Below are 20445 nucleotides of genomic sequence, written 5' to 3' on the forward strand. Positions count from 1 at the left end.
CAATGTACTGCCATGGGGAATTGGCAGCTATAGCTCTAGACTATGAGCTCCTCCGCCTAGACTATAAGCTACATTTAAGCTCTTACTATGTGCTCAGTAGTGTACTATGTGATAAGGGAGAGTTACAAGCTAGTCCGGTTGGACACAGTCCATGTTCTCCATGGGACTCGCAATAATAGTAATATTGATGATGATATTATTGTCATCAGGCACTGATGATTGCCAGGCACTGTACTAAGTGCTAGGGTGGATACAAGAAAAAAAGTACCATTATTGATACTATTACCGTTGATAGACACTATTCTGTGCTCTTTCCTTGAGGCCATGCTGCTTCTCCAGATTCTGGAGCTCAGTTCCATTTTCCATTGGTCATTTAATTCCTCCATTCACTCGGACTTTGGGGTGTTTCCTCTCTGGGCCTCCCATTTTCGCTTATTTTCTCTTTATCTCCTGCTGACATGAAACAGGATGGATAGTTCTTCTTTTCACTATTGCACAATCTATCAATCAATCAATGGTATTTATGAAGAACATATTGTGATGCAGAGCACTGTGTGAAATGCTTGAAAGAGTACAATACAATGAAGTTGGTAGACTCTATCTCTGCTCACAAGAAACTTGAGAAATAGCATGGTCTCGTGAATAGAGCATGGACCTGGGAGTCAGAAGGACCTGGGTTCTAATCTGCACTCTGCCACTTGTCTGCTGTGTGATCTTGGTCAAGTCTCTTAACTTGTCTGTGCCTCAGTTACCTCATCTGTCAAATGGGGATTAAGATTGTGGGAAGCAGCGTGTCTTAGTGAAAAAAGCACGGGTTTGGGAGTCAGAGGTCATGGGTTCTAATCCCAGATCCCCCATTTGTCAGCTGTGTGACTTTGGGCAAATCACTTCATTTCTCTGTGCCTCAGTTGCCTCATCTGTAAAATGGGGATTAAGACTATGAGCCCCATGTGGGACAACCTGATTACCTTGTATCTACCTCAGTGCTTAGAACAGTGCCAAGCATTAAATGCCACCATCATTATTTCTATTAGATGATGTCAGATTGATGAATAGCAGTGAGACCTTGGCCCACATCCAGAGAAGATCCCTCTTGTGCTACCTTCATGGTCATGGAGTTTACCACCCCCTCCCTTCCCACCCATCTGAGTTCCAGCCCACAGAGATTTCAAATGTTCAAGGATTCTCACTAAATCCCACTTCAGCCTTCCCTGTTTCTAGCTAATTTGACTCTAGGGGAATCCATTTCCGTCCTTTCATTGTTCTCCAGTAATCAAGAGCCAGATCAAGCAGACTACTTGAATGAGGCAAAAAACTAATCACATGGAGAAGCCGGATGGTTGGGGCGTATGGGTAATTGTACTTGCTGATGAGCTGGCATTACCCTGTTGCTCGAATACAGCACGACAAGAAATATGTCTGATCTGCTCACATTGTACCTACCCCAGTATTTAGTACAGGGTTTGGCATTTGGTAAGCCCTTGTCAAATGCCACAATTAACAATATTAGCCACCCTGAAATGCCTTCTCTTACTTCCTCCAATCGACTTGTAAGTTCAAATGTTCAAACCAATCAGCTGGATTGGATCCCATTCAGGATGGACTTGGGATTGGGCCACAGAAACTGGTACACAATAAGGTCTCGACAAATACGATTGATTGAATGAACGAATCCGAGGACGACAGTGGTGCTGTTACCCTCTAGAAAGTGTTGGTTTGCAGGGTGGTGATGAAATCAATCAATTAACGACATTTCTCGAACACTTACTCTGTGCAGAGCACTGTACTAAACGTTGGGGAAGAGTACAATATGACAGAGTTTGTAGATACATTCCCTGCTCACAAGGAACTTACAGTTTAGGGGAGGAGGAAGACCTTAAATTATGGACATGTACATAAACGTCACTGGACTATGGATGGGGTGAATATCAAGTCCCCCTCTCGGGGTGGCACCTGGAGAGTTTCCAGTACACTACCAGTCTCGACTATGGGAGGGAGGATCAAGCAGAGGCATCCCCATTCCTTTCCTAGATTGGGGAGTGGCTAGTGAGCGGAAGGCAATCTGCTGCAAGTCAAAACCCACCTGTGCTGGGCCGCAGCGGCACGGGAGAGAGAGTCAGGGGTAGAAACTCAAGTTTATTGCACAGAAGGAGGCAATGGTAAACCACTTCTGTATTTTTTCCAAGAAAACTCTACGAGAACACTACCAGAATGATCGCAGATGGAGGTGGGGCATTCGGCGAGAGATGTGTCCATGAAGTCGCTGTGTGTCGGAGATGACTGGACAGCATAAGATATAAGACAAGAATATCAAGTGCTTAAAGTCTACAAGTGCATAAGTGAAGCTGAAGGGTGAGGGAGTCGGGGGAAATAAGGCCTTAGTTGGGGAAGACCTCTTGGAGAAGATGTGATTTTAGTAGGGCTTTGAGGAAGAGAGAGTGGTGGTCTGTGGTTTGAAGGGAGGAAGAAAGAGTTGCAGGCCAGAGGGAAGGTGTGGGCAAGAGGTTGGTGGTGAGATAGATAAAATACCTGCTCTCAACTCCTGTACCTTTCCCTTCTTCCCTTGATCAACCAATTCAGACAATTAAGGTGGACCTTCTTTTTTTAAAAAAAGAAAAATACGGTATTCAAGTGCTTATTATGTGCAAGCCGCTCTACTGAGTGCTAGGATATATACAGACTCTTCAGGTTAGACACAGTCTTTGTCCCACATGGGGCTCATAGGCATAATCCCCCTTTTACAGATGAGGTGACTGAGGGTCATAGAAGTGAAGTGACTTATCCAAGGTCACACAGCAGACAAGTGGTGGAGCCGGGACTGTGCTATATACTCTAGGCAACACTGTTTCTCCAGCGTGGTCCTTTTTGCAGTGGTAAGGGAAGAAAAATAAGCAACCTTTAAAGATCTATAAAACAATAACAGTTTATAATCTATGGAGTTCAAAGCTGTTGAGGCCTAGCATTTTTCCTTCCTAAATGAAGACACTATCACATCTGCATGTTGAGAAATGGTACCTATGGGTGGACAATGATCCCATGCCCCAACTTCTTCCTTTTTCTTCCCTTCATTCTCTGGAACCAGCACAGTCAGGCAGAGAACATAACCGTGTTAAAATTCTAGGCAATGCTCATTATCTAAATGAGGACTACCATAATCGTTATTATTAAGGGCTTACTATGTGCCAAACACTGTACTAAATACTGGGGTAAATAAATATAAACAGGTTGGACACAGACATCGTCCCACATGGAGTTTACATTCTAAAAAGGTGGTAGCAGAATTAAACCCCATTTCACAGATGAGAAAACTAAAGCACAGAGAAGATTGGTGACTTGTTCAGGGTCACACAGCTGACAGGAAAAATATAGGATTTGAATCCCAGTCTTCTGACTTTCAGGCCCGTACTCTTTCCACTAGGCCTTGCTGCTTCTTCGATAGGGAAGTACTAATGAAAATTAAGAAAACCCAGGTCACCAAACAAGCTTTGAGTTGAGGCTGGGCGATATAGCCAGACCTAATTTTGTCATTATCATAATGTTAGATTATATGAACAAGGCTTGATCTTTAATTGTTCACCTAGTTGATTTTCTACCAGAAGCACAGACATGTTTTCCTACCCATTTTTTACCTTGCTGTTTATTGATGATGACTCTTCAAGTTCAGGTGTGCAAATACGGTTACACGTATCATGATGGCCAGGGATATTTTCCATTTTACAGACACCTAGAGATCATAACAATAATACTAATAATAATTGTGGTATTTGTTAAGCTCTTATTATGTGCCAGGCACAGTTCTAAGCACTGGGGTAGATACAAGGTAATTGGGTTGAACACAGTCCCTGTCCCCTGTCTTAATCCCCATTTTACAGTTTAGGAATCTGAGGCACAGAGAAGTTAAGTGACTTGCCCAAGGTTATAGAGCAGACAAGTGGTGGAACCGGTATTAAAACCCTGGTCCTTCTGACTTCCAGGCCTATGCTCCTTCCACTAGGTCAGGCTGCAGTTTCTATGATGCAGGCTTAATTTGGACTTCATCTTTTTAATGCTCATCATCAGTTCACAGCACTGAGATCAATCTTCAATCAATCTGTTGACGGTTTTTACTGAGCGCCTTTTGTTTAGAGAGCATTGTATTATAGAGTGGTTTCCCAGCTCTTTTATGACTTCTTGTGAGTGAGCTTCAAGAACCTACTCATCAAACAAACTCCAGGGTGATTATTTGGAGGATGAGGATCTGGGGGCTGTTTATAGTTGATTTAGTTGAGAGTTATCTGGAGGACTGGAAGCTTAATGAACAGCAGTTTCCAGGTCCGCTGTTGCCCTGCTTTACTCCGCTGATGTTGGGAAACGGGTCAGACAAGACACTAACAGCCTTTTTGGGTCTGGCCACACAGTGGTGATAAACTTGGGATTTTGGAAAGCTGCTTAGGGCAGCAGAGTGTGATTTCAGCTCCCAGAGATCAGGTCTACTTATGTCAAATGCTCAAGTAAAGTCGGTGAATACCAGTTGTGATAGTCTTTACAGACATCACCCAGCAAAGAAAGAGCTATCATTATGCTGTCATAGACAGTTTGTGGAGCTTTCCTAACTGTTGATTCTCTTCCCTGGCATTTTTCTTTCCTATTCAGACCAAATTCTCTTCACCTGACTCTGCTTCTTCCTCAAGGATAAGATTTTGATGAAAAAGGTGCAGACATTATGTTTCTCCGTCCCAATATTCATATTTGTTAAGCACTTATTATGTGCCAAGCACTGGAGTAGACAAGATAATCAGATCGGACTGATCCCTGCCCCATATGGGACTTTCCCCAGTTTACAGTTGAGGAAACTGAGGCCCAGGGAGGTTAAGGGACTTGACCAAGATAAAATAAATAAAAATAAAGTTGGTATTTGTTAATCACTTACTATGAACACAGCACTGTTCTAAGCGCTGGGGTAGATACAGGGTAATCAAGTTGTGCCACGTGAAGCTCACAGTCATAATCCCCATTTAACAGGTGAGGTAACTGAAGCATAGAGAAGTTAAGTGACTTGCCCACAGTCACACAACTGACATATGGCAGAGGAGGGATTCGAATCCATGACCTCTGACTCCCAAGCCCGTGCTCTTTCCAATGAGTCACACTGCTTCTCTTAATCACTCAGTTGGGATTAGAACCCGGGTCCTCTGACTTTCAGGCCCATGCTCTTTACACTAAGCAATGCTGCCTCTCCTGTGAACCCAATTCCACCCATGCCTCCTAAATGAATATACCGGGGAGAGGAAAGATGTTCGAAAAGAAAAGAAAAGATGGTAGAAAAGAAAAGATGTCTGAGAGGGAGGAGGGATAAGGAGGAAGAAAGGAGGGAGGAGAGCATCAGGTGTTAGAACCATCCACCCCAGCTAGGGTAATATCACTTTTAGAAAGGGAAAATTACCAAGGAAGACAGGATGTCTTGCTTGGGAGTCAGAGAACATGGGTTCTAATCCTGGCTCTGCCACTTGTCACCTATGTGACCCTGGGCAAGTCACTTAACTTCTCTGTGCCTCAGTTACCTCATCTGTGAAATAGGGATTAAGACTGTGAGCCCCACATGGGACAACCTGATTACTTGTATCCCTCTCCCCAGGGCCTAGAACAGTGCTTGGCACATAGTAAGTGCTAAACAAATATCATTATTATTAATCCTGGCTACTTGTCTGCCGTTTGACCTTGGGCAAGCAACTTGACTTCTCTGTGCCTTAGTTACCTCATGTAAAATGGGGATTAAGACTGTGAGCCCCACGTGGGGCAACCTAATTACCTTGTATCTCCCCTAGTGCTTAGAATAGTGATTGGCACATAGTAAGCACTTAACAAATACCATAATCATTATTATTATGTCTGGGTACATATATGCTGACATTTTCACCGAAACACACTCCTGTGATACTCTTTTCTTCTCCTGAACGTGGCTAGCTCTCTCAGACATCCTGTCCTCCTTGGTAATTTTCCCTTTCTAAAAGTGATATTACCCTAGCAGGGGTGGTTGGTTCTAACACATGATGCTCTCCTCCCTCCCTCCTTCCTCCTTATCCCTCCTGCCTCTCCTCTTTTTCCTTCTTCCTTCCCCTCTAAACCTCCCCTGTTTCTTGCTTTGTGGTGACGTCATCTTTCTGCCTCCCTACCTTCCTAGCTGTTAGGAAATGGAGTCTGTATGGGGAGGAGACAGGAATGGGGGATAGGACTGTATCTGGAGGACATTTTCCTCACAGGCTTAGGACAACCCACTCACTTGGCCTAACTCTCCTCCTCCCCCCAGCCTCCACTTTCATTCGGACTACCACGTACTGCAATATCTAGGGCGTAAATAGTCCCCTAGATACCCCAGCCCCCCAAATTTAATAGGGAATGAGATAGGGCTGAGGAAAGACGGGGTATAAATCATTGCTTTGCACAACACCCAAATCTATCAAGCAATCCACACAAATCGCTGAGAAATAGATATTTTGAAAAGCAAGAAATCAATGGGCAGGTTGAGTCACTTTATTGGCTTTCTCACTTATTAGTGCACCAGGCTCTCCTCTTACAGTTTGTGCTCTGAATGGATTTTTATTGCTTAATTCTCTGTAAGTGAAGTGCTAGTGAATTGTAAAATCCTATTGCTTAACATGTAGCCTTAAGTATTGAACTAGCAAAAAAAAAATCAATTACAGGTTTTGTTGGCGATTGGCCTATTTCATGGAGTTGAAAGTAAAGTGTCATTATAACCATTCTCTTTAATTCATAAAATATAGTATGTGTAAGGATTTATAAAACAGATCTGCCCTGCGAGAGCTTATTTTCTATTCAGTAATTGACTCTGGTACAATAGAAACCCGCACTCTTCTTTTCTCGCATTTTTGTTTGGGTTTCTCAATATCTTCACGCTGCTGAGAGTGCCTGCTTCGACAGCTTTGGAGACTGAAGTCCTGTATCTGCCAACTGTTACTGCAGCTATTGGAGCAATGCCAGTTTACAGGACTGTTGCTTTTCATCATTTTATTTCCATCTGGACCCTAAAAGGGTCTGTCTGAGATAATGCCATTATTGCATGAAAACAATGATCCATATAACCAAGTATTACGTTTCCAACCGAAGTAGAGAAACAGCTCGGCCAAGTGGAAAGAGCACAAGAGTGGGAGTGAGAGGACCTGGGTTCTAATCCTGATTCTGCCCCTTGTCTGCTGTGTGACCTTGCACAATAACAGTAATTATTGTGGTATTTGTTAAGCTGTTACTATGTGTCGGCACTATACTAAGCGCTGGGATGGATACAAGCAAATCAGGTTGGACACGGTCCCTGTCCCACGTGGGGCTCACAGTCTCAATTCCCATTTTACAGCCGAGGCCCCGAGAAGTGACGTGACTTGGCCAAGGTCACACGGCAGACAAGGGGCAGAACCGGAATTAGAACCCATGACCTTCAGATGCCCAAGTCCATGCTCTATCCACTATGCCAAGCTACTTCTCAAGTTACAAGTAATTTACCTTCTCTGTGCTTCAGTTTCTTTATCTGTTACATGGGGATTAAATACGTATTGTCTCTTCTACTTAGACTGAGCATTCTTTACTGCTCCAGCACTTAATGCAGTGCTTGGTACATAGAAAGCACTTAACAGACATCACAATTACTATTAGGAGCAGTAAGCTTCTTGAATCTATCAGTGGTATTTGAGTGCTTACTATGTGCAGAACACTGTACTTAGGGCTTGAGAGAATACAGTATAACAGAGTCTCTAGACACATTCCCTGCCCACAACGACTTTACGGTCTACTGGCACCACAGACATTAATATAAATAGTTGATTTATGGAAATATTCATTAGTGCTATGGGGCTGAACATGGGGGCAGATATCAAATGCCCAAAGCAGATAAATTCAAGTGTGTAGATGATGCAGACCTCTCAGGGTCACACCTGGGTTGTTCCAGTACTCTACCAGTCTCAACTACGGGAGGGAGAGTCAGGCAGAGGCATGTCCTTTCCATTCTTAGCTTGGGGAGCGGCTACCAAGTGGAAGGCAATCTGCTACAAGTCAAAACTCACCTGTGCTGGCCAGCGATGGCATGGGAGAGAGTCGAGGGCGGAGACTCAGATTTCTGCATGGAAGGAGGGTTTAACTGAAGACATGACCAGTTCATCGCCTTCCTTGGCATCCATCCATCCATCCATCCCTTTTAGGGTTGTACTATCGGACTTCCCTTTCCCCCTCCTCTAAATCCCTAATGTTTTATCTAATAATCCTGTCCATCTTGTGCACACTTGTCCATGATTTTACCCCAGTGTCTCATGAACCTACTCATATTCTCTTCTTACAAAACTTCCTGTAGTAATGAATTTGATACTTTGAATGTCCACTTTGTGAAGAAGTGTTTCCTTTTGTTTTGGACCTGCCACCTCAAGCTTCTGTGGGTGTCCTATCAACTTAGAAATGAGGGATTTGGTAAATAACACTCAAATTTCACCCTGTTCTTACTCTTCATGATTTATAGACTGCAATTAATAATAATAATAATAATAATGCTGGTATTTGTTAAGCGCTTACTACGTGCGGAGCACTGTTCTAAGCGCTGGGGTAGATACAGGGTCATCAGGTTGTCCCACATGAGGCTCACAGTTAATCCCCATTTTACAGATGAGGTAACTGAGGCACAGAGAAGTTAAGTGACTTGCCCCCAGTCACACAGCTGACAAGTGGCAGAGCTGGGATTCAAACCCATGACCTTTGACTCCCAAGCCCGGGCTCTTTCCACTGAACCTCACTGCTTCTCTAATAATGTTGGTATTTGTTAAGCTCTTACTATGTGCAGAGCACTGTTCTAAGCGCTGGGGTAGATATAGGGACAATTATGTCCAAGCCACTGAACCCGCACCTTGTCCATTAGAACATAAGCTCCTTGAGGGCAGGGAATGTGTCGCTTGCTTATTTTCTACTTACCAAGCACTTAATGGGCAGTGGCCACCGCCAGTAGACACTCAGTAAATGTCGACTACTTCTTGGCGTAGTATCAGCTCCTCTCTCAGACTTTCTTCTAGACCCACCACTTGCCAAGTCAGAGGATTGAGGAAGTAAGCCCTGATTTCGTATTTTCCATGGCCTAATAGACAAAGATTATGGTTCTATACTGCATTACCTGAATCACTCTATCTTTTCTTTACTGAACATCCCTTTTAAATTAATTAGTGAGCATTCTGTTCTGAGTTCTGTACACAGTGTCATAGACAGTAACAAAGGGAAGCAGCGTGGTCTAGTGAAAAGAGCATGGGCCTGGGAGTCAGAGAACCTGGGTTCTAATCCCAGCTCTGTCACTTGTCTGCTGTGTGACCTTGGGCAAGTCATTTAGCTTTCTGTGCCTTAGTTTCCTCATCTGTGAAATGGGATTAAATCCTACTCCCTTCTACTTAGACTGCCAACCCTATGTGGACAGGGACTAGGTTCAACCTGATTAACTTGTATCTACCCCAGCACTCAATACAATTCTTGTCACATAGTAAGGGCTCAACAAGCTCTATTAACAGAATAAATATAATATAATCATTGTCAAGACAGGGTCAGACCGACTGCCCATAATAATGTCGGTATTTAAGAATTTATTATGTGTCAAGCACTGAACTATGTGCTGAGGTAATTACAAGATAATTAGCTGGGGCTCACAGTTTAAAGGGGAGAACATGTATTGAATCACCATTTCATAGATGAGGAACTGAGGCACAAGGAAGTTAAATGACTTGCCCAAGGTCATATAGCCTGGTATTCTGATTTAGTGTGGCAGTAAAGGGTATTTGAAGGAACATTTTGGCCTTCCTTATTGTCTGTTTTAATCAATCGATGGTATTGATTAACCACTTCCTGAGTGCAGAGCACTGTACTAGATGTTTGGAAGAGTACTCTAATAGCTAGGAATGTACCTTTTGACTATTCATGGTATTTATTATGATATGGTATTATATTTATCAAATCCTTCCTTTGTACCTAAATCCCTGAGTAATAATAAAAATTATGGTACTTGTTAAGTGCTCTGTGCCAAGCACTGTTCTAAGCATTAGGGTGCATACGAACAAATTGGGTTGGACAAAGTCCCTGTCTCATGTGGGACTCAGGCTCAAATCCAAATTTTATAGATGAGGTAAGTAAGGCACAGAAAAGTGAAGTGACTTGCCCAAGGTAACACAGCAGACAAGTAGCAGAACAGGATTAGAATTTATGACCTTCTGGCTCTCTAGCCCGTGCTTCATCCACTGTATCATATGGGTGATCGGGTCTGATAGAGATTGTGAGCCCCATGTGGGACAGAGATTATACGGAAGGAAGATGAAGCATTTTTCCCCAATTTCACATATGAGAAAACTAGATTCAGGGAGGTCTAGTGATTTGCCCAAGGTCAATCAGTAGGTCTGGGATTAGAATCTAGGTCTTCTGACTCTTAGACCTGTGCTATTACCACTAGGTCATGCTACAGCCTAACAACTCTGAACATTTCTCTCTATGTCCCTGACTTTTCCTCTGATAACATATTTTCAATCTCTCAGCTATGAATTTACCAAGCCCTTCATGAACCTATTCATTTCTATTCCAACAGAATAACAAATTCCATGTGCTTATCCAAGATGCCATGGTCCTTGCCCTCAAGTGGCTTACAGACACACCACAAATATACTATGCTTCTTTTTTTCTTCCTGTAAAGGGACCAAGTGGGCTTAATTTGAACATTTTAAATGAGTATTTGATCTTGTAGTTCACAGGCAAAGTGGGAATCAAGTTAGATGGATTTAAGATACTCTGTCACCTGTTTCACTCTTATCAATTAAAATTTCTTTATCTAGTTCTGCTGGGTATATGTCATTTTAATAGGTGCTCAACAGCACATGGAGAAGATATAATTCCTTCCCCCAAAGTCCTTAAATTGGAGACCCCTGTAAGCATGAGCCATAACTCATCAATATAAGCAATACAAGTTCCCTTCAGTTTGCTCGATGAAATCTATCAAGGACTTAAAAATAGATGAGATGAATTAAAAATCTATCTGAATTCCAGCAAATGGTAAAATAAGGATTTCAGTGCTGACAAGCTATGGGAAATTATTTTGGTCTGCTAGAAAATCCTAACAGAAACCTTTCAGCCAGTTTTAGTCAATACATTGTTCCCATTGGCTGACATCCAAGGCCAAGAGGTCCAGGCAGGATTAATCACTGATATTTATTGAGTGCTTACTGTGTGCAGTTCCTTGTACTAAGCGCCTGGGAAAGTACAATAATAAAGAGTTGGTAGGCATGTTCCCTGCTCACAAGGACACATGCTTTGTGCTAAGCACCATACTAAGAACTTGGGAGAGTACAGTATAAGAGAGTACTATACCAAGAGCTTGAAAAAGCATAATACGACAGAGCTGACAGACCCAATTCCTGCCCACAAGGAGCAGGAATTAACAATAATAATAATGTTGGTATTTGTTAAGCGCTTAATATGTGCAGAGCACTGTTCTAAGCGCTGGGATAGATACGGGATCATGAGGTTGTCCCACGTGAGGCTCACAGTCTTCATCCCCATTTTACAGATGAGGTAACTGAGGCACAGAGAAGTTAAGTGACTTGGCCACCGTCACACAGCTGACAGGCGGCAGAGCAGGGATTCAAACCCACGACCTCTGACTCCCAAGCCCGCGCTCTTTCCACTGAGCCACGCTGCTTCCCCGTTAGTACAGTACAGCGCTTAGTAGAGTTTTCTGCACACAGAAAGCTCTCAATAAATACGATTGAATGAATGAAAGGAGCTTCATCCTTCCCCCCCGACACCATTTTTAAAAAATTTGTTAAGCACTTACTATGTCCCAGGTATTGAACTAAGTGCTGCTGTAGATACAAGCTAGTCAGGTTGGGCACAGTCTATAGCCTACATGGAGATCACAGCCTTAATATCCCTTTTACAGCTGAGGAAACTGAGGCTCGGGCAAATTAAGCGACTTGCCCGAGGTCACACAGCAGCTAAGTGATGGAGTGGCCATTAGATGCAGGGCCTACTGACTCCCAGGCCCATGCTTTATCCATTAGGCCACGTTGGATACAAATATTCCCAGGGCAAACGTAACCGTAGGTGCCAACTAACGAAAAAGGAGATGGTGCAGTTGAGGAAGGATTAATTCTAAAGAGCCACACATGCTCCCTGTGCTGCCTTCACTTTGCTGTTGCTCCTGTCACAGCCCGTCAACTGGATGGACAGGCTGAACTGGGGGCATTTCTGTCTCTCCCTTCCCCAACTCTGTCTACCTGCCCCATGCCACCCTGGCTGCTCAGAGTCCATGCAGTCGGGAGGGAGGGGCAGGAAACACCACGGAGTTTCCAGCTTCCTCAGGCCACAGTGGTCCCTTGTTCAGCTGCTGCCTAGCGTTTAGTACAGTGCTCTCCATCAGGTAAGTGCTTCATTTGTTGGTAACAAATGCCAACATTATTATAAATACTATTATTACTACTACTTATTCCCCCCGTCCTCATCCCACTCAGCATTTTTCAATCAGGACATTTTATGTTTAGTAAGGAGGGAAGCATGTGTTTGGCGCTTTTCCCCTGTATTGACTTTGATTTATATTTTTTAAAAGAAATGTTTCAAAGCATTTAAAATAATAATGATGGCATTTGTTAAGCGCTAACTAGGTGCAAAGCACTGTTCTAAGCATCGGAGGGATACAAGGTCATCAGGTTGTCCCACGTGAGGCTCACAGTCTTCAACCCCATTTTACAGATGAGGTCACTGAGGCCCAGAGAAGTTAAGTGACTTGCCCAAAGTCACATAGCTGACAAGCGGCGGAGCCGGGATTAGAACCCATGACCTCTGACTCCCAAGCCCGTACTCCTTCCACTGAGCCATGCTGCTTCCCTACAAATATTCACTGACACAGTGAATTGGGGTTCTTTGGCAACCCTGGAGACTGGTCTAGCTATAACCGCCAGAACAGTGTAGAAGATGAGGAAACTAGCATCTCTGGGAGAGAAACGTGAGGATCTAGTTTACCTGACATGTCTAGACTGAAAGCTTGCTATGGGCAGGGAATTTGTCTATCCAATCTTTTGCACTGTAGGATGTTCTGCACACAGTCAGCACTCAGTTAACACCACTGACCGATGTCAACCTATTGCAACGTCTAGCAACAAGTAAGTTCAACCTGCCCAGTACCCTCTAATTCCCAAGTGTTGCAGAGTATCTGGGGAATTTTATACCACTTTTCATCTTCATTCCAAATCACTATAGCTGCAAAATCCCTGAATCCATTTTGTGAATGTTTTTCCTGATGTATAAGATGTGCATCCTGGCTTTCTAGTTTGTATATTCTCCAAATAAATCACTGAATGAAATCACATTAACTGCACAAAACCTGTTTTTCGTTACACCTTCGCTCCCCCTCCCCGCCCCCGGTCTTCCAGCCATGTTTCCTAACAGATTAATTACTTCCTCTTTTTATTAGGATCATGTCACCGACTGCCCTAATTTGCAACAAAGAAGTTGAACAGTTAGCTTTTCATTTCCCTCCATTTGGACTTTCATATCAAGGCTTTTCAACATTTTTTAATCGGCACTGACTTTAAAATTCGGCTACGTTTGGAATTCAATTACCCTTGAAGATTACACAAAGATTATCAAAGTTGTAAACAGCAGAATATGCTCAGAGATCAATGAAGCGCAACAAAGACCATATTTAACAGGAGAAATAAAAGTAAGAGCAAGCTGGCAAACCCTGACAGAAGAGTATAATGTCACATCATTGTGCTGAAGGTTAGCAAGTAATTGAAATCTATGTTACAGCACAATATATTCTCCTGCACAGGTTTGCAGTTTGAAAGCGCAATTCTAATTTAATATCTGAGCAATTCATTTGGTTTAAATAGGCACAATATTAGCGGTGTGTTTCCATTATGCCTGCCATGCCAAGAGGTTCAAATTGGGTTAGACAGTGGCAAACGGGTCTACTTGCTGTAAACAGCATGATGTACTTGCCACGGTACAAATTCCCGTGTTTCCAAGGGTATTTCAGCCTCAAAATCCTCAGCTCCTTCATGAGTGGGAAGATGACATTCCCCTCCCCTTATGTTTCCAATTCCAGTCTGGGGAACGCTCTCCTCTTCGGTGACCTGGGTGTCTTTTCCCTTTGGAAGCAGCAGTCTTAGAACAGTCAACTTGCTTTGTGGCTTCTCTGTGGTGCTCCACTTTTACACCCAAGGCAGTTTTGGGGAATGGAACCAGTCAGGATTGGGTATTCGGGAACCCAACACCAATCCAAAATGGACAAAGACAAGATGCTCCTTGCCAAATTGTACATTACTATGTGCTCTGCACATAGTAAGTGCTCAGTAAATGCGATTGAATGAATGAATGAATGAATGAATGAATGAATGAATGAATGAATTGGGTTTTCCAGCCAGTGGCTCTCCATGGAGAAAGAGCTGGTTTAAGTCCCGAAAGATTCCAGAAGCAGGGTCGTGTGGTGTAAAGAGTACGGACCTGGGATCCAGAGGACCTGGAGTCTGCTTAGTGGAAAGAGACCGGGCTTGGGAGTCAGAGGTCGTGGGTTCCAATCCTGGATCTGCCACTTGTCAGCTGTGTGACTTTGGACAAGCCACTTAACTTCTCTGGGCCTCAGTTACCTCATCTGTAAAATGGGGATGAAGACTGTGAGCCCCACGTGGGACAACCTAATTGCCTTGTATCTATCCCAGTGCTTAGAACAGTGCTTGGCACATAGTAAGCGCTTAGCAAACACCAACATTATTATTATCATTATAATCCCAGCACTACCTTTGTCTGCTGTGTCCTTAGCAAATTACTAAATTTCTCTGTTCCTCAGTTCCCCCTTCTGTAAAAGGGGGATTAAATCCTACTCCCTTCTACTTAGACTGTGAGCCTCCAGGGGGACAGGGACTGTGTCCAAACTGATTAACTTGCATTTATCCCAGTGCTTAAAACAGTACTAGGCACATAGTAAGTAAGTGCTCGACAACTACCATAAAAAGGTCAAATCTGGGTTCTAAACTCAGCTCTGGCACTTTTCTGCTGTATGACCTCGGGCAAATCATTTAACTTCTCGGTGCTTCAGTTACCATATCTGTAAAATCATGATTGAGACTGTGAGTCTTATGTGAGACAGGGACCATGTCCAACATGAATATCTTGTATCTACTCCAGCACTTAGTACAGTATCTGGCACTTAGTATGTACTTGACAAATGCTATATTTAAAAAAAAACCGATAACACAAAAACCCACTTCCAATTTAGAGTTGAGCAGCAAGATAGAAACTAACTTACATTGGTTTCCGAATGCCTTGGGACTGGATCTGGGCCCTAGCAGGTGTACAGAAGCAGCGTGGCTCAGTGGAAAGAGCACGGGCTTGGGAGTCAGAGGTCATGGGTTCGAAACCCAGTTCTGCCACTTGGCAGCTGTGTGACTGTGGGCAAGTCACTTAACCTCCCTGTGTCTCAGTTCCCTCATCTGTAAAATGGGGATTAAGACTGTGAGCCTCACGTGGGACAAACTGATTACCCTGTATCTACCCCAGCGCTTAGAACAGTGCTCTGCACATAGTAAGCGCTTAACAAATACCGACATTATTATTCTTGACATAGGTTCAGAAATAGACAACAGTTTGGAGCACCACATGCAATATGTATCTTTCTGTCTAAGAGAGTGGTCCTCCTATAATACAGATGGCAGTTCCCTAACCAGAGCAGATATTAAAAAACCTGCATCAGAGGGAGAGCAAAGCCTACACCAGTGTCAAGATCCTCTCCTGGAGCAAGGGCCACGTCGGGAACCTCAGATGGGTGTCATAGAGCAAATCCCTCTGGGGACTGGTGGACATCTTAAAGTAGGAGAAGGCAATGTCCCTTTTCATCGGACAACAACTCTTCATTCAACTTCAACCATCTCTTCCTTCTTGGTTAGATAAAAGCACCCGAACAGAGGAAGAGTGGCTTACTGGATAGAGCACCGGCCTGGGAGTCAGAAGGACCCGAATTCCAATCCTGCTCCTCCACTTCTCTGCTGTGTGACTTTGGGCAAGTCAATTCACTTTTCTGTGCCTCAGTTACCTCATTTATAAGATGGCGATTGAGACTGTGAGCTCCACATGGGGCATCACTTCCTTTCCCTTCCTTTGAAGCCCATATCATCTGCTTCTCCCACCCACTCCAGATATTAATCACAGTCATCTACCATCCCTCAGTTCCCCACCTCTGTCTCTTTAAATCATTTTGATCTCATTCTCACATTGTTTCTCTCTTCCTCCATGTCTCATTGATCCTTGCGGGGGGACTTCAATATCCCCATACATGTTCTTGAAGACCCTTCCAATGCTCACTTTCTATCACTCCTCAACTGCACAGACCTACCGCTCCACCCCAACTTGCTCCCTCACCAATTTGGACACACTAGAACCTATCATCTCTTACCTCTATACAATCTCTAACCTCACCAACTCCCAAATCCATCTATCTGAGCTCAACCTTTTCACCTGCCTTCTCTCCCACACCCCTTCCCCCTGCAATTCTATCCAGTCCCCCCACAGAGACCTCTAATCTTTTGATCCCTTTTCATTTGCTTGAATCACCAAGCCCCAGTTAAGTTTCCATTTCCAAACTACCCAAATTCATGGCCTCAACAACTCCTCTACTGAACTCACCTCATTCGATACGCTATGCCTTCCTCTGTCTCATACCACTAACACACACACAGGCCTAGGTCAGCTTCACCCATTTCACTCCACAGAAACTTTCCTCTCAAAACTCACAAATGATCTCCTTCTTGCCAAATCCAATGGCCTCTACTACTTTCTATTCCTTCTAGACCTCTCAGCTGCCTTCAACCCTGTGGACCACACTCTTTTCTTGGAAGCATTATCCAATTTTGTCTTCTCTGACTCTGTCCTCTCCTCATTCTCCTCCTATCTCTCTGACCGCTCATTCTCAGTCTCTTTCGCAGTCTCTTCCTCTGGCTCCCACCCTCTAACAGTGGAGTCCCTCAAGGTTCAGTTCTGGGTCCCCTTCTATTCTCCATCTTCACCCTTTCCTTTGAAGAACTCTTTCACTTCAACTACTATCTCTACTTGAATGATTCCAAAATCTACATCTCCAGCCCTGATCTCTCTCCTTCTCTGCACTCTTGTGTTTCCTCCTGCCTTCAGGACATCTCTACTTGGATGTCCTGCCGACACCTCAAATTTGATATGTCCAAAGCAGAACTCCTCATCCCCAAACTATTTCCTCCCGATGGCTTTCCCATCACTGTAGCTAACACCATCATCTATCCTGTATCACAGGCCCATAAGCTTGGCGTTATCCTCAACTCAGCTCTCTCAATCAACCCACATATTCAATTTGTCACTGAAGCCTGTCAGTTCAACTTTCATAACATTGCTAAAATCTGCTCTTTCCTCTCCATCCAAACTGCTACCGTGTTAATCCAAGCACTTATCCTATCCCACCTTGTTGACCTCCCTGCCTTGCTGACCTCCCTGCCTCCTGCCTCTTCCTCCTCCAGTCCGTACTTCACTATGCTGCTACGTTCATTTTTCTACAAAATGTTTCGGTCCATGTTTCCCCATTCTTCAAGAACCTCCGGTGGTTGACCATCCACCTCTGCATCAAACAGAAACCCCTTACTTGGCTTTAAAGTACTCAATCACCTTGCCCCTTCCTACCTTACCTCACTGCTTTCCTACTACAGCCCAGCCCACATGCTTCAATCCTCTACTGCCAGCCTGCTCACTGTGCCTCAGTCTCATCTATCCTGCCACCGCCCTCTCACCCACTTCCTGCCTCTGGCCTGGAATACCCTCCCTGTTCATATCAGACAGACGATTACTCGTCTCACCTTCAGAGCGTTATTGAAGGTATATCTGTTCAGAGAGGGCTTCCCTGACCAAGCCCTTGTTTCCTCTTTTCCCTCTCACTTCTGCATCACCCTTATACTCATATTTGCACCCTTTGTTCACCCTTCCTTCAGCCCCACAGTATTTATGTACCTATCTATAATTCATTTATATTGTCTGTCTCCCGCCCAGAATATAAGCTTGTTGTGGGCAGGGAACGTGTCTGCTAATTCTGTTATATTGTACTTTCCCAAGAGCTTAGTACAATGCTCTGCACAAAATACGCACTCAACAAATATTATTGATTGACTCTCATGGTCTGTGTCCAACCTGATTACCTTGTGTCTACCTCAGTGTTTAGAAGCTTAAAACAGTGCCTGGGACATTGTAAATGCTTAATAAATGCCATTAAAAAAAAAACACCAAACAATTCTCCCCAGAGCGGTCAGTGGTTATGACTGCACAAATCAAGTTCCAAAATCTGCATGGTAGTCAGCCTAACATGAAAGGCCTAGCTAATATTTATGGGGATTGAACTGGGCCGGTAAGACATAGCGTAGCCAGATGGATGGAGCACAGGCCTGGGAGTCAGAAGGGCATGGGTTCTAATCCTTGCTCTGCCATTTGTCTGCTGTGTGACCTCAGGCAAGTCAGTTCACTTCTCTAGGCCTCAGTTCCTTCATCTGTAAAATGAGGATTAAGAATGTGAGATCCTTGGGGTACAGGAATTGTTTTCCAATTTGCTTGTATCTATCCCAGCGCTTAGTACGGTGCCTGGAAATTGTAAGCACATAACAAATACCACATTTATTATTATTCCTGAAATCCCCTGCCTCTACGCCTACAGTGAAAGCTCTGCTGTCAGCTTGTCAACTTCATCAGTGTACTCTGTTATGGGTCTTCCAGCCCCCGGTTTTTTCCTCAGTGGGGCAGTCCTCTGAGTTGGGGAGGACAAGCAACAACCCTGAGCAAACAGGACCCCTAGGCATCAACTGTCAATCAGCCTGACTTGGGGTCAATGAAGGACGACATTTCATAGGAAAATAAGATTAGAAATATCCAGTATGCCCCAGCTCAATCAATCCAGAGATTTAATGTTTCACCTGCTTGAATTGTGACAAAAGGTACAAGCATCACATTTTCCTGACATTAGCTGGCTAGCAAGTCAGGTGATATTAATGCTATTAAGATGCAGGCCACATCAGTGACATTTTTTCATCCTGCCCTTAACTTGGTTCTGTGCTCAAGCTGAGACAAGGAAGGAAAAATGTCTGTTCCTCTATCTGACGATGACCCAGAGCTCTCAGCTAATTGCATGTTCTTCTGCGTACACCCCAAAATTCACATAAAACAGAGCAAGAGTTAGAAAATGGTATAATGCTCCCAAAGCTATCACAGAAAGAGCCTTAGAAAAAAATTAATCTACCCTATGAAGCTAGGGAAGCAGCTTGGCCTAGTGGGTAGAGGATGGGCCTGGGAGTCAAAAGGACCTGGGTTCTAATCCCTGCTCTGCCACTTGTCTGCTTGGTGCCCTTGGGCAAGTCACTTAATTCCTTTTGTAACAGTTACCTCATCCGTAAGATGACGCTGAAGACTGTGAGCCCCACTTGGGATGTAGACTGTGTCCAACCTAATTAATTTGTTTATACCCCAGCACTTAGTACAGTGCCTGGCAAATAGTAAGTGCTTAAAAAATTCCATAAAAAAACCCCAACTGGGTCTTGTCTACCTTGTTCTCCCCTTCTGGACTATGAGCTCACTGTGGACAGGGAATACATCCATAATACTGTTGTTCGTATTTATCCAAGTGCTTAGGTCAGTGCCCTGCACACAGTAAGCACTCAATATCTATGACTGACTGATTGATTGTGTTGCAGACAAAACATCGGCAGAAGCCTCCCATTATCTATGACCACATGACCCTACAGCCAGGCTAACTATTCGTGAGCTCAAGGGCATCCAAGTTTCCTCCAGAACTGAGTCCAAACCTTCCCATCTGTTCTGTTCACAAAGTCTGCAGCTTCCTGGCTCAGCAGTAAGAAGAAGCAGCCTTCTCTTAGAGTCCAGGCCCTGCCTTGCTCTGACTTGTTGACTCTATTTGCTTCTTTGCTTTTCTACCTGAAATATGCCACCTGCCTCCCAGGGAGTTGGGGGATTAGTGATTAATGTCTGAAAAGCATTTACAGCCCCCAGGATCAAATGGTCTGCTTAAATGTGAAAGATTATTAGCTTTGTAATCTCCCTGGCATATAGCTAGGTGGTTAAATGGCCAAGCTTTAAGGCTTAGCTCAACAAGATATGGACTACAAACCTTTGGTTGAGGGTCCCTCCAGTACACAAATTGTTTAAAAATGGTTTAGAAGTGTTGGGGGGGGCGGTATGTTTCAAAAGGCTCCAGACCAGTGAAGGGACCTAAAACCTTTCATTTCTCTGCCAGGTTAAATTTGAGTTTGGAACGAGACTGCCATGAGTCACGGGTATTGGGGGATCAAAGCAACAGGTGTTCTGTAACACAGGTGGGACAGTCTTGTTCTGAAGCTCGGCTTCCACCTGTGTTTCTGCGCAAACAATTGCCTTGCTGGGGGA

This window comes from Ornithorhynchus anatinus, chromosome 2 (assembly GCF_004115215.2).
Source record: "Ornithorhynchus anatinus isolate Pmale09 chromosome 2, mOrnAna1.pri.v4, whole genome shotgun sequence".
In the NCBI taxonomy this organism is placed as follows: domain Eukaryota; kingdom Metazoa; phylum Chordata; class Mammalia; order Monotremata; family Ornithorhynchidae; genus Ornithorhynchus; species Ornithorhynchus anatinus.